Here is a 12,719-nt window from a genome sequence, read left to right as displayed (position 1 = left end):
ACTCATTCTGAGGAAACAAGCAGTGATAAAAATTTTTCTTTTGCACCATCTGATCAAGCATGTGTTACTATGAATCTATGCAAAAAAGAATTGATAAAATTAATATCAACTACTAAGTCTTCAAGAGCTGAAAATGTGCTAGTGTCTGATAAACGGTAAGAACAGACAAAAAAATCAATCATCAGACACAACCTACCGTTTCTTCTGTAGGGGGATATGCTGAGAGTCACATAGTAATTATGTAAGGACAATAACTAAACAATAAAACCCCCAAAGTTGGAGTTGCAAAACGCTTGTATGTATGGAACGCCGTTTGCGACAAAATTCAGGCAGAATGTGATAGGTGTGTGCTCCAATATAACTAAGATCGATTTTTGAAGATCGATTTTTAATAATCAATTTTTTACAGTTTATTTTCGATTTACACGTGAACGATCTTTGACAATCGATCTGATAATCGATTTTTGACAATCGATTTTTGATAATCGATTATTGAAATTCGATTTTTGATAATTGATTTTTGAAAATCGATTACAAAAATCGTGATACTAGCCTCGAATCCAGGCCGATTAAAATGGCTACAGTTAGGCCGCCCTTGAAACTCAGAACATGCATAAACTCCTTTCCGCGGCCTGGAATCAAAGCTTGGCTTGGTTAGCTATCTCACATGATAGACTATAACGCAAAAGCGAAACATTATTGTTTTTTGGAACCATTAAAAAGAAGGGCCATAAGTCACAGTAAAAATCATTAATTTTAGAACTGTTCAGTTGATGTTATCTTATTTAGTTCCTTCGTGCACCCATTTTTGTATGCTTTCTCGCCAGCACTGTTTTATTTGGCCATCTTGTGTGTGCTTAGAGAGCTGAGAAAGAGTTTGGTGATTCCAGATAGAATATAGAAGTCATGAATAGTGGCTTCTTCAATGCTCTAAGGATAGTCTCACGTGATACAGCTTTAGACAGGGGCCCCCCCAGCCCACCTCAGAGCAGTTCTAAAATCGATTATGCTCTGAGGTGGGCTGGGAATTTCAATAATCGATTATCAAAAATCGATTATCAAAAATCGATTATCAAAAATTGAATTTCAATAATCGATTATCAGATTGATTGTCAAAGATCGTTCACGTGTAAATCGAAAATCAACTGTAAAAAATCAATTATTAAAAATCGATCTTCAAAAATCAATTTTATATTGGATGCACACGCCTCTCACATTCTGCCTGAATTTTGTGGCAAACGGCGTTCCATAATTATGTATGTCCATGCAGCAATTATTTCTGCTGAGTCACTCGCATATCAATGATCAGACAGAAAATGAGGTCAAAGGTCAAATGTTCTTGTCATCCCACGCAACTAGGGTCAAAGGTCAAATGTTATTAGTGGGCGTGTACGTGGATGCCGATGACATTTGACCTTTGATCCTATTTGCTGTCTGATCATTGATATGCGACTGACTCAGCAGAAATAATTGCTGCATGGACATACAAGCGTTTTGCAACTCCAACTTGGGGGTTTTATTGTTTAGTTATTGTCCTTACATAATTACTATGTGACTCTCAGCATATCCCCCTACAGAAGAAACGGTAGGTTGTGTCTGATGATCGATTTTTTTGTCTATTCTTACCGTTTATCAGACACTAGCACATTTTCAGCACTTGAAGACTTAGTAGTTGATATTTATCAATTTTTTTTGCATACATTCATAGTAACACATGCTTGATCAGATGGTGCAAAAGAAAATTTTTTATCACTGCTTGTTTCCTCAGAATGAGTGTCTGAACATGCATTGTGTCTGAATATAGATGCCTTACTCTATAGCCACTAGGCATGGCATGCATGGAGGAGTACTTTATCTTTCGGCACTAAATATAATTATTATAGAGGACTTTCTGTAATGTGGTCCCGGGCCGATTTATAACAATGTTGAAATAGAGATAACGAGGCTGGGAATGAGGCTATACCTCAGGTAATGCTATATCATGTAGTATACAACTACAAATAGATTTTTGATGTCTTTATATTAAGCCCAGCACATTGTAGCCTCGATCCCAGGCCGAGTTTTCGCTCTTATATATAGTTATAATAGGTGAACAACTATAGGGATCGAGGCTATAATTATACTCTTTTGTGTGATTTAAAGATCCCGATATTACCACTGCATGTTAGATCGAATCTACAATTGGCCAGGCACACGTTAATTAATAGCACATGCATAATTATGATAATAAGTACGAATGGTTCGATATAGCTACAAAATGATAATTTCAAAATCATCACTGATAATTGACAGACTGAACACCACCGCTACGTACTAAAATTTGAAAGAGAATAATAAGAAAAAGAAAATATCTCATCAGGCTGACAGCCTTGGGGCTCCCCCTTCTCCTTGTAGCACACTATTTGCACAGTATTATTGTTAAAGTTCTGTATTGGCACTATATATATGTATAGTGACAATCCGTCCTGACAACTCATTCCCGTGCATGGTTGTCCATTGCATAAAGACCTGCTTACGATGATTTGTATAACAACTATTATATCTGTAGAATACTAGCCATGCATGGGCATTTAAAATTTTTAACTTATAAGCTACCAACTAGCTTGTTCATGTCTGAGTATAATTATGCACAACTGAAATTGATATCAGCATGCATCATTCATACAGTCAGATCAGGTATGCATAACTTCTATTTCCCATGATAATGCTGAGTGGTACATCATACATTATTTTACTTTCTCGCAAACCTGTTATGCAAATAGCAGTTAGGCTTATTACAGGAAACCCATTATACATGCTCGTGCATGCCAAAGCAGAGTTCAAAGTGCTTTCAAAAGAACAAATTCCCGTATAGACATTGTAACTGTTGAATGTGAGAGCAATGTGAAGGAACAATCGCTAACAGCTGAGCAATTGACGATAGCCCATGCAAAACCATGAGATATAACGTTCCGAATCGGAATGAAAAAATAAGTAGGTACATAAGAGTTCTCAAGTATAGCTAATACATTTATGTTACCAGTTTCTACAACTAGGATCGCCAATGAACATAATTATCTCAGGCATGCACCGGCCACTACCACATGCACGTTACAAGTTAAACAGGAAAATCCCGATAACCATCCAGCGTTCTTTACACACTACAATATTGCATGCACTCAGTGCAACTCAAACTTCTGGAACGTGAGTACTAGCTATAGTCTATATAATTATAAGAGCAAACAGTGACGTAAAAGGATTCTCTAAACTGTGTTCAAACCAAGAGTATACTGCATCGAAGTTATTTCCGTACCTGAAATTCAAAGCAAGCAATACAAAACTAATACAAAATTATACCTCTTTTTTGTCTCGACAAATAATTATGCTAGTAACAGTGTCAAGTTTCGATGGAGAAAGCCAAAAATAGCCTATGAGGTCCCGATAAAAGCAAACAAGGTGATACGGATGTGAAATACCTCAAGACACTCAACAATTTTTGAGAATCTAAGTTCACTGCAAAGCTTGTACTATTAATATACTCAATAGTTATACGATGACAAAAGCTAGGAATGTGCTGAGAATGCTTATACAATCATGCATATACAAAGTTGTATGTAGATGTATTATATAAAGTGTATATAGATGTCAAAACCAAGATCATGTTATTGTTTGTTCTATATGTTATAGTTATAGACTAATCACAAGGTTTGTATGGAATATACAGTGCATGATGCCCGAGGGCTTTGCCCGAGGTTTGAATGCACTGTATATCCATACAAACCGTGTGATTGGTCTATAACTGTTTTCTTGCATGTTGCTATTGACAGCAATTTTGAATTTATTATTACATGTAGCTATTAGCCATACAAAGAACAAGTAGAGTAGAGAATGAGTTCTACTAGACTAGGTGTAGGCTACTCAATGGACCTTAAACTTAATGTTGCCCCTGAAGGGTGGTTCTCTGATGAAGAGGGTCCTTTGACAGGTCCTTTGACAAAGAAACAAAAACTTCAACTTGAATCTCGATTTAAAACTGCCACTGAAGAAACCTAGACAGCTACACAGAAAAACAAGCACCAAAAAACACAAATTACTCTACTACTTGGGCTGTTCGCAACTTTTTAGACTGGATAAAGCAGCGGAATTTGCGTTTTCCAACTGTTCCAGTACCTGAAGCGCTCCTAACATCTGGCACTGCCAAACAATTGGACCGTTGGTTGTCTTTTTATGTACTGGAAACCCGAAATAACAAAGGAAAACCTTATCCTCCAAAAACCCTTTACCAGCTACTGTGTGGGCTGCTTCGACACATGCGTGGAATAAACCCCAAGAAGCTCCACCCACAAAAAGGAAACATCCAGCTCCTTCCCCAGTTTTGCAGCAAACAAGCCCAGCACACTTCCCAAGAAACGAGCGGCTCGTACTACTCTCACAAAGCGAAAGGGAAGACACCTATAAGCTATAATTTGCAGCAAACGAGCGGCTCCTATACTACTCTTGAACAAAGCGAAAGGAACTTTAGGAAGAAGTCAAAGCTAGAATCCCAGCACTTCCATACATCCAGCTCCTCCCCCATGCTTAAGTCATGCTTAATAATTTTCTTTGTTTATTTTCCTTATCACACAATCATGTTAAATATTATTTAAACACGTGAAAAACATCCATTGTACATCTGTATTAACATTTTCCCTAACCACAGGGATCTGTATATGATTCCCAATCATTCCTATGTAATAGCAGGTTCTGTATCACAGTTATAAACCATTGTATACCTTAGCAACCACATAGCAATGGGCAAGAAAATTATTATAGAGTACACTCTACAAGTGTTATAACAGCACCATAATCTGGTCCAGCTATTTAATTACATAAGCAAAAATGTGACCAAAATATTTATCTATTCGACAAGAATTCACGACAAAGATGATCTCTCCGAGTTCCCCAACAAAGCTTGACGTGAAATTATTGGAAGCAGGTTACTTGGAAGCTATCACTATAATGAAGAATTAGATTACCTGGATGTTGAGTACAGTAGAACCTCGATTATCCAGCCCTCGATTATCCGGAACCTCGATTATCCGGCTTGGCAGTTTTCTTGTTATCAGATCAGAAAATGGGCGTGTTTGAGGGCGCCCCTCAAACACGCATGCGCGTTGCAGGTGTTACCGTGGAGACATGCCTGCTTATCTTCTGCGCATGCGTAGACAACCATGCGTGGGTGGATCAAGGCGTGGTTTATCTATTCAATTATTATCCGGCATATTCACTTATCCGGCCTGCTTCTGGAACCAAGGTGTCCGGATAATCGAGGTTCTACTGTAGTAAGAAAAGGCACCTCAGTGTATTTGTGATGGTGCATGGCTTATAGTATAGCCTCGAGACCATGCCGATTAAAATCGGCCTGGTCTCGACTTATAGATGTAGATGGCTGCATGGGTTAACCAACTGATGCACTTCATTATAGAAGATGAAACAAATTATAGTGTCTGCATGGGAGGTACACACGTATGGACTCTTTTCCTCGTTCTTCAGGAGCCTCAAGGGCTGCTGATATTAAGGTGCATGTCTTTATAGATTTGTCTGTGCATGCAGGGAGATCCCTTTTATTAATGACCGTGTATAAAAGCAGTTGCAGAAAGTCTAGCATCATACTCACTGAAGATCAATCAACTGCCTCTTAAAAAAGCTCCAAACTGTCCGACACTACGTATAAGAAGACATGAAGGCTCTCATCATTGTGACTGTAATAATCATGTTTAGGCCACTGTTAGTTGCATGCATACTTGTTTCAGATCAACCTCCCTCCTCGTTTTGCTCACCTCCTCAATTAAGTCAGCCATTATTTGAGGTCAAAGTCCTTTTTTTGGCTGACATTGCATTATTTTACCATGTGCCATGTTGCAAGTTGCATTGTGCACCAAAAAGCCAGTGCGTAAAAAATTAAACCATTTTTTTTTCATATTCCGTCTTTTTGTGTATTGTCGTCAGTTAAAAAAACAGGATATAACGTCATCAAAATATAATAGTGGGATAATGAGTAATGAAGGCCTCCCTCCCTCCCTCATCGGGGTCGAGCTAGTATTCTCATCTGAAACAAATGCAACTAACAGTGGCCTCATAGAGAAACGAAGGAATTTATAGTTACCAAAAAGGTCCAATGAACCCTACAACAGGTTATACAAGGTCATAGCAAAATGTGTGTGACTACATGGACCGGAGAAAGTGTCTCTCAGGGGCGTAGCCAGGATTTTGGAGAAAGGGGTGCTACAGACCTTTGCAGAGTTCCTGCAACTCGATGTCTAAAGCGGAAGTTACTGTCACGTAATATTCTTGTACATTAAAGCCACACAACATCACGTGAGCCCAACATTGCTGAGTGAGGCAAGTTTTTTATATTGAGTTCTCAAGATGTTCACTAAATAATTACTTATTACTGGTTATTCAGAGACGTCTGAAATAGGATTGTAGCTTCCCAGTATTATATGAAGTGGCTTGCCCCAGCCTGCCCGCTCATTTTGTGTTGCTGCAAGCTGTTGAGAGTCTAGTCATAGACAGTTAAAAGCTTGCCTTAGCTCCAGCTGGATATATATTATAGTTCTGTGACACAGGCTGTGTGACTAATAGTAACTCACAAAACCATTGGAAATACCCAGGATAGCTTCAGCTAGCTAGCTGTTCAAAGCCTTCCCTCTTATATAGGTCGAATTTTTCCCAGTTTAACAAAATTAAATAGGCTCTATTGGAGAAAAATAGACTAATATGGTACCAGGACTCCAGGAGCAAGGTATAGAAACAGGTGCAGGTGGACGACGAAAACAGATCACCCATTGTTACCAAAATAACATTAAAATTGTTATTACAAATATTGAACATGATTAATTTGTAGGTAACCATTCAGGGCAATTAAATAATGTTTGATAGCATTCCATTATTGTTTCGAGCATTCGAAAGCAGCATTGCGGTGCCATGTCAGTAGTTTGGTCAGCACGGTACTTTACTTCAACATCTAGTCGAACACGTCTCTAAGATACACGCGTACACACAAAGTGGGCTGTCCAGCACACATTCATGTATATGAGTTGATACCTTCCATCATTTGCTGTTTCCATTGAACCCAGCAACCATTCACTCGGATCTAGAAAACAAAGGCAACAAAAATTGCAGCTCTAACGTATTCTTAACAGAGAAGTGGAGACAACAAAATGTAGTAACATACGATACTCTCGGAGACATGATAAGGCACTAAGACATGCAGGTATTATGTCGTCACATTTCAAACATAATACTTGATACATGCATTCTTTGATACATTTTGTAGGCTAGGAAAAATTACTGGAATAAAACGCTTCATCTAGTCTCATCCACAACGCAGATTTGTTTCACTACACATTTTATGAATGTACATACGTACTTTCTAAATTGTTTGATTATGCAAACAGGGAGAAAAGAGGAGAAAAAGAGGTGCAACGAATGCTCTGAATGTAAAAGAAGATTGTGGTTTGTGTCAAACATGCAAATACAGTCATGCTGTTGGGGGCAGTATACGCAAGAAACAATGCTGTCAACATAATTATAATTATAATTATAGAAACTGCGTTTAAACAGTTAATACGCAACTTAATCATTGATACTCACCGGCACAATGCAGGCATCTTGTAACCAAGACAATCTTCTCAGAGTATTCGTTGTACCTCTTTCTCCCTGTTTGTCATAATCAATCATTTATATCTCATGCATTTACATGCAGGTATATGTACATTCATTATATAAAGCGTGTAATAGTGAAACAAAGAATTTACTGCTTTGTGGCTGAGATTAGATGGACTCAGGAGCGTTTTCTTCCAGTAATTCTCCTTAGCCTACAAATGTATAAGGAAATTAATTATTCATGTTTGAAAAGTGACGACATACCTGTCTTAGTGCCTGTGATAATCTCTTGAACAGTATAATAATTATGTTACTACATTTTAATTATTGTCTCCACTTTCTTTCCCAAGAGTACTTGCTTTAGAGCTGCAAACTTTGTTGCCTTTGTTTCTTAGATCCGAGTGAATGGTTGCTGGGTTCAATGGAAACACCAAATGATGGAAGGTAATAACTCATGTATACAGAATGTGTGCTGGACAGCCCACTTTGCGTACGCGTGTACCTTGCATGGAGACGTGTTTTACTATAGAAGTACTGCTGATCAAACGAGTAGCTCCACTGAATAGTTCCTTGTCGATCATGACTAACCACTCACTTGTACTCGCTGCGATGCTCGTTGCCACATTATCTACTGCCACTAGCTATTTACTGGAGTATCCCACAATTCCCGAGCCTTGCAGAAGCTCCTATAGGGATAGCCAAACGATCGCAATTCTGCGAGTGTGTGTGGTAACAATCATCAAAACTTTGGAACAACTTTCTTCATGTTTTGTTAGTAATCTGTATGACGACCATAACCATCTCAGGGTCTCACCCACATGGACAAATGGACCATCAGGGACCACATCGATGGCAAGGTAAAGAAACTCCTGAACACTCAGTGAGGGTAGAGTATAGCGGGGCAAGAGTGAGGTGGTGTGGGTATAGCCGTACTGAGGAACACACTATGGAGCAGATACCCAGCTCAGCATTTCAAATGCCCAGACTAGACGAGCTAAGGAATGACAAGAAAGAAACGCCTCGAACGAAGTGTAAACTGTTGGTGTGTTATGGGAGGGGCTGGAGGACAAAGGCTCGGGCAATGTGGTTGTCGCAAATACCAGGAGGTTCAAAGGTCGTCCTGTGGACTTCAGACAACAGTGGAGAGGTAAACAATTATCTCAGTAGTACATACTGAATGCACTTGTCAAACTAATGCCCCCCTAACAGGGATAGGTGGGGATTAGACCAATCACATGATCATCTCCCTACCTTTGGGCATGTTATGAGGTCTAATCCGTTTTTTTATATATTCCAGCTCTGTAAGATTGTACACACACACACACACACACACACACACACACACACAGGGCTATGTGGTTGTGGTTTGTATCAGCAGTGGCAATGACAAGCAGGGCTTCCCCATGAAGCAAGGTGTCCTCACTAATGGCCGTGTTAAAGCTCCTCCTCAAGAAGGGGCACAGTTGTTACAGACCCAGACGCACTGGAGAGAGGAAACGCAAGTCAGTGAGGCTGCATAGTGGACAGTAACTTGAGTGTGCTCAATCTAGTCATCATCAAGAAAGGTGGGTACACAACTCTGCTGATTTAGATGTACTCTGATAAAGAGAATTGATTTTGTTAGGTGTAACTATTGGGCAGGGTTTCATAATTATAATTATACACAGTACTGCTGTCAAGCACACAATCAAGTTGGGGCGTCACCAACTTGCCCTCGATTGGTAGGTTCTTATTTTCTTTTTCGGGTAATTGTAATGAGGTCATTGTTACCCAGAGTGTCCCCTCAGATCTGTGCCCGGCCCTACACTGTGTTCCGATGGTGTCCTGGTGCTAAGATGCGCTACAAGAGAACAGAGGTCTGCCAATCATGTGCCCAACTCAAGAACGTCTGTCAAACCTGTCTCCTTGGTGAGCCCTGTCACTATATAACCCTCTCTCTGTTGCTATGGTGACACACAATCATCAGTACACTGCATTCAATACTTCCTAGAACAACTTTTTTCAAGTCATGAATTTGTATAAAAAGTCTCACAGTATATCTCTCCAGGGTGTCATACAGGGAAATAAGAAAAGTAACCAGAAAATGTTGTTAAAAAAAGGTCAACTGTTATTTCAATACCCAGCTATGGACACTCAGTCATCATTGAAAGGGGGGGAAAATTGGAGCTAGGGGGGATATCCCCCTTCCCCCCCCTGTATGACACCCTGCTCTCTGTTTCCATACATAGTCTAATAAAGGTCGCGTGTAGCTCTAAGGTCAGTGTGTAAGGTCAAGTTTCTTAGCTTTACTCGCTTTTATTTGAGCATTAAAAGTCTGTCACTCTTAAAACTAATAACTTGTTGTGTGTATGGAGGCTTTATCCGAATAGCCGCGGTTATGATTTCATACGTAGTACCGCCCACCGCGGAACCATTTTTACAAGTATACTTCCAGTTTTCAGCCCTTAGCAAAAAAAGGTGCGTAGCTTCGAAACCGTAGCAGTTTTCTTTGGGCAACTTTGCTACTCTATCAGGATCTCCTGGACTCCAACGGAATTGTCAACCAGCTAAGGCCACAGCGAAGGATCCTTTTAGAGGTAAGATTTTGTGCGTATAACGATCGTACTTGTAGCTTGTGCAGCGTTTATAAGCCTTCTTAGCTGATATACTATGCTTAGATACCTACTTAGATGCCTCAGAGTGTGGAGAGTATAGTTTAGTAGTAGCTAAATAAGTTTACAGACCCTTTTTTAGAGTGTAGTTAGATATTCATTTTATCTTTTTGTTCAGCATTCGCCTCTGGCAAAGAAAGATGCATAACTTCGAAACTATAACCGTGTTCTTTAGGTAACTTCCTAGCAAACTAGTCTACAGCAGTTACTCGTCAGGATCTCCTGGTTTCCAATGGAACAGTCTACCAGCCAATGCCACAGCGAAGGATTAATTCAGAGGTAAGCTTTTTGTGCGTAAAACGATCGTACTTGTAGCTAGTGAAGCCTTTATAAGCCTTCTTAGCTAATGTACTATACTTAGATACCTACTTAGATGCCTCAGAGTGTGGAGAGTATAGTTTAGTAGTAGCTAAATAAGTTTACAGACCCTTTTTTAGAGTGTAGTCTACACTCTTAGATATTCAATTTCTTTTTGTTCAGCATTCGCCTCTGGCAAAGAAAGATGCAACTAACTTTTAGGCAACTGCCTAGCATTCTCTGTCGGGATCTCCTGGTTTGGAACGGACCAGCCAAGGCCACAGCACTTCATAGGTAAGCTTTGTGGCTGTGTATTAAACTGCTAGTACGCTTACTCTACATATAGATAGCTTGTAAAGTAGTAAATGTACACTGGTTACGTGTTACAGTCAGTACTAAGTATTTCTACTCATGTTCAACAGGCAGGATAAAAACTCATAGGAGTTGACGCTTTATACAACTAGTTACATGTTCTTATGCCAAAACAGTCAGATGAGGGATTGCCAGTGTGGCAAAACCACTTCTCGCACTGTAGGCAAAACCATGCTGTGTCCTTCCTTTTGTTTTTCTGATAACACAGATGGCAACGACCTCTGCGTACATCCTGGTGGTGAAGAGGGAAGTGAGCTATTCCTAGCGATTTCAAGGGTGTCTTGCTTTTTTTGGAGCAGTAGTCGCCAATTAGCTTCTTGGCCAACTCGTGACGAAATGAGAGGAGGGTTTTCAGTGCGTTGGTGGGTGAATACTGTCGATATAATATGTAGCTGTTCGTAATGCAAATATCCTTTAGGATGAAGTAAATGTACATATAAAACTTATGGACTTTTGTAGGGCATCTGTAGTACCCTCTGAGCTGATCCCCTCTGTCGACACCCCCCATGAAGCGATTATAGTCCTCGATGCTCTGTGAGCACGGGACGGAGATTTTTTCGCCTGTCTTGACTGTACGTTGTACAGAGATGACCGAAGTGGCGTCAGAGGCTGTGGAGATCACACGGACAACCCTATTGTCGCTGAGACCGTCACCTTTTTCTTTCTGGAGAGTCATGTATTCCCCCCTGAAAAGGTAAATAATAATTATGCTTATTACTTTCTGTCAGCTTTGGCTGCTTGAGAGCCTTGGAGAAGCCTCTGCGGTCAGCGCGAGCTGTACCACAAGTATAAATGCCATCCTTCTCCAAGTCTTCTAACAGTTTGACAGACGTGAAAAAGTTGTCAAAATAGACGTGGTGGTGCTTGTGCTTCAACGAGGCTGTGAGGTCTTTCACAACTCGTGCTCCCAGTTGCTTCTCTGGTGTGGCTTCTCTCCCTGTATACACTGTAGCATGTGGAAGTACCCGTCTGCTAGGACCCAAACCTTGATTCCTCTCTTCACAGGTTTATTTGGGAGGTACTGTTTCAGTGCAGATCTACCCTGAAACTTTATCATTGCCTCGTCTACTGCAACTTCACGGCCTAAGTTGTATGCAGCAGAACAACGCTCGTTGATCTTATTGAAGAGGGGGCGTACTTTGGCCAAACGATCGCTACCTGGGGTGCCTGGAGTCGGGAGAGTGGTGTTGTCCGTGAAATGGAGGTATCGTCGGATGTCCCTAAAGCGATCGCGTGAGATCTTCGATGCAATTGGTGAGTAGTAGAATTGCACGTCTCTCCTCCAATCATTTTCAATCGATGGGAGTTTCACGATCCCCATGAAAATGCAGAATCCCATGTAAGCCTTTAGCTCAGCAGTCGTGAGTGGGGTCCATTTATCATGTTGTAGTGGGGTCATCATTTGCCTAGCGTATCAATTTGTCTCGGCTACTATGTTATCCATTATTTCAGTGGTAAAGAAATGCTGGAATATGTCTAAGGGAGAACTTGAGATGGATACAGCTGGGCCTACAGATTGCCTCTCGAGAATGGTCTTGAAGGGTGGGAGTCCAAGGGCAGGGGGAACTGTTTCAGGTGTGTGTGTGTGTGTGTGTGTGTGTGTGTGTGTGTGTGTGTGTGTGTGTGTGTGTGTGTGTGTGTGTGTGTGTGTGGGTGTGTGTGTGTGTGTGTGTGTGTGTGTGTGTGTGTGTGTGTGTGTGTGTGTGTGTGTGTGTGTGTGTGTGTGTGTGTGTGTGTGTGTGTGTTGTGTGTGTGTGTGTGTGTGTGGCTTAG

The 12,719-nt window shown here is 40.5% G+C and overlaps 2 long non-coding RNA genes across 3 annotated transcripts; one reads left to right on the top strand and one right to left on the bottom strand.

The window, feature by feature from the left end:
• Window positions 1-6,788: 6,788 nt before the first annotated feature.
• On the bottom strand, window positions 6,789-8,329 carry LOC135338657 (uncharacterized). Of its 2 annotated transcripts, XR_010395703.1 has the most exons (5): window positions 8,129-8,329; window positions 7,891-8,038; window positions 7,779-7,838; window positions 7,615-7,680; window positions 6,789-7,114 (listed from the first exon to the last, which is right to left on the bottom strand). It is a non-coding gene; the product is annotated as an uncharacterized LOC135338657 (long non-coding RNA). The 2 variants fall into 2 exon arrangements; XR_010395702.1 differs by having other exon boundaries at window positions 7,615-7,838.
• Window positions 8,330-8,427: 98 nt separating this feature from the next.
• Window positions 8,428-12,200, top strand: LOC135338579 (uncharacterized). Its single transcript, XR_010395611.1, has 7 exons — window positions 8,428-8,773; window positions 8,976-9,191; window positions 9,294-9,347; window positions 9,414-10,202; window positions 10,453-10,556; window positions 10,758-11,308; window positions 11,406-12,200. It is a non-coding gene; the product is annotated as an uncharacterized LOC135338579 (long non-coding RNA).
• The last annotated feature ends 519 nt before the right edge of the window (window positions 12,201-12,719 follow it).

Source organism: Halichondria panicea, chromosome 7 (assembly GCF_963675165.1).
Source record: "Halichondria panicea chromosome 7, odHalPani1.1, whole genome shotgun sequence".
NCBI lineage: Eukaryota > Metazoa > Porifera > Demospongiae > Suberitida > Halichondriidae > Halichondria > Halichondria panicea.
Note: the sequence above shows the minus strand (reverse complement) of the source record. Positions and strands in the feature narration are given on the sequence as shown.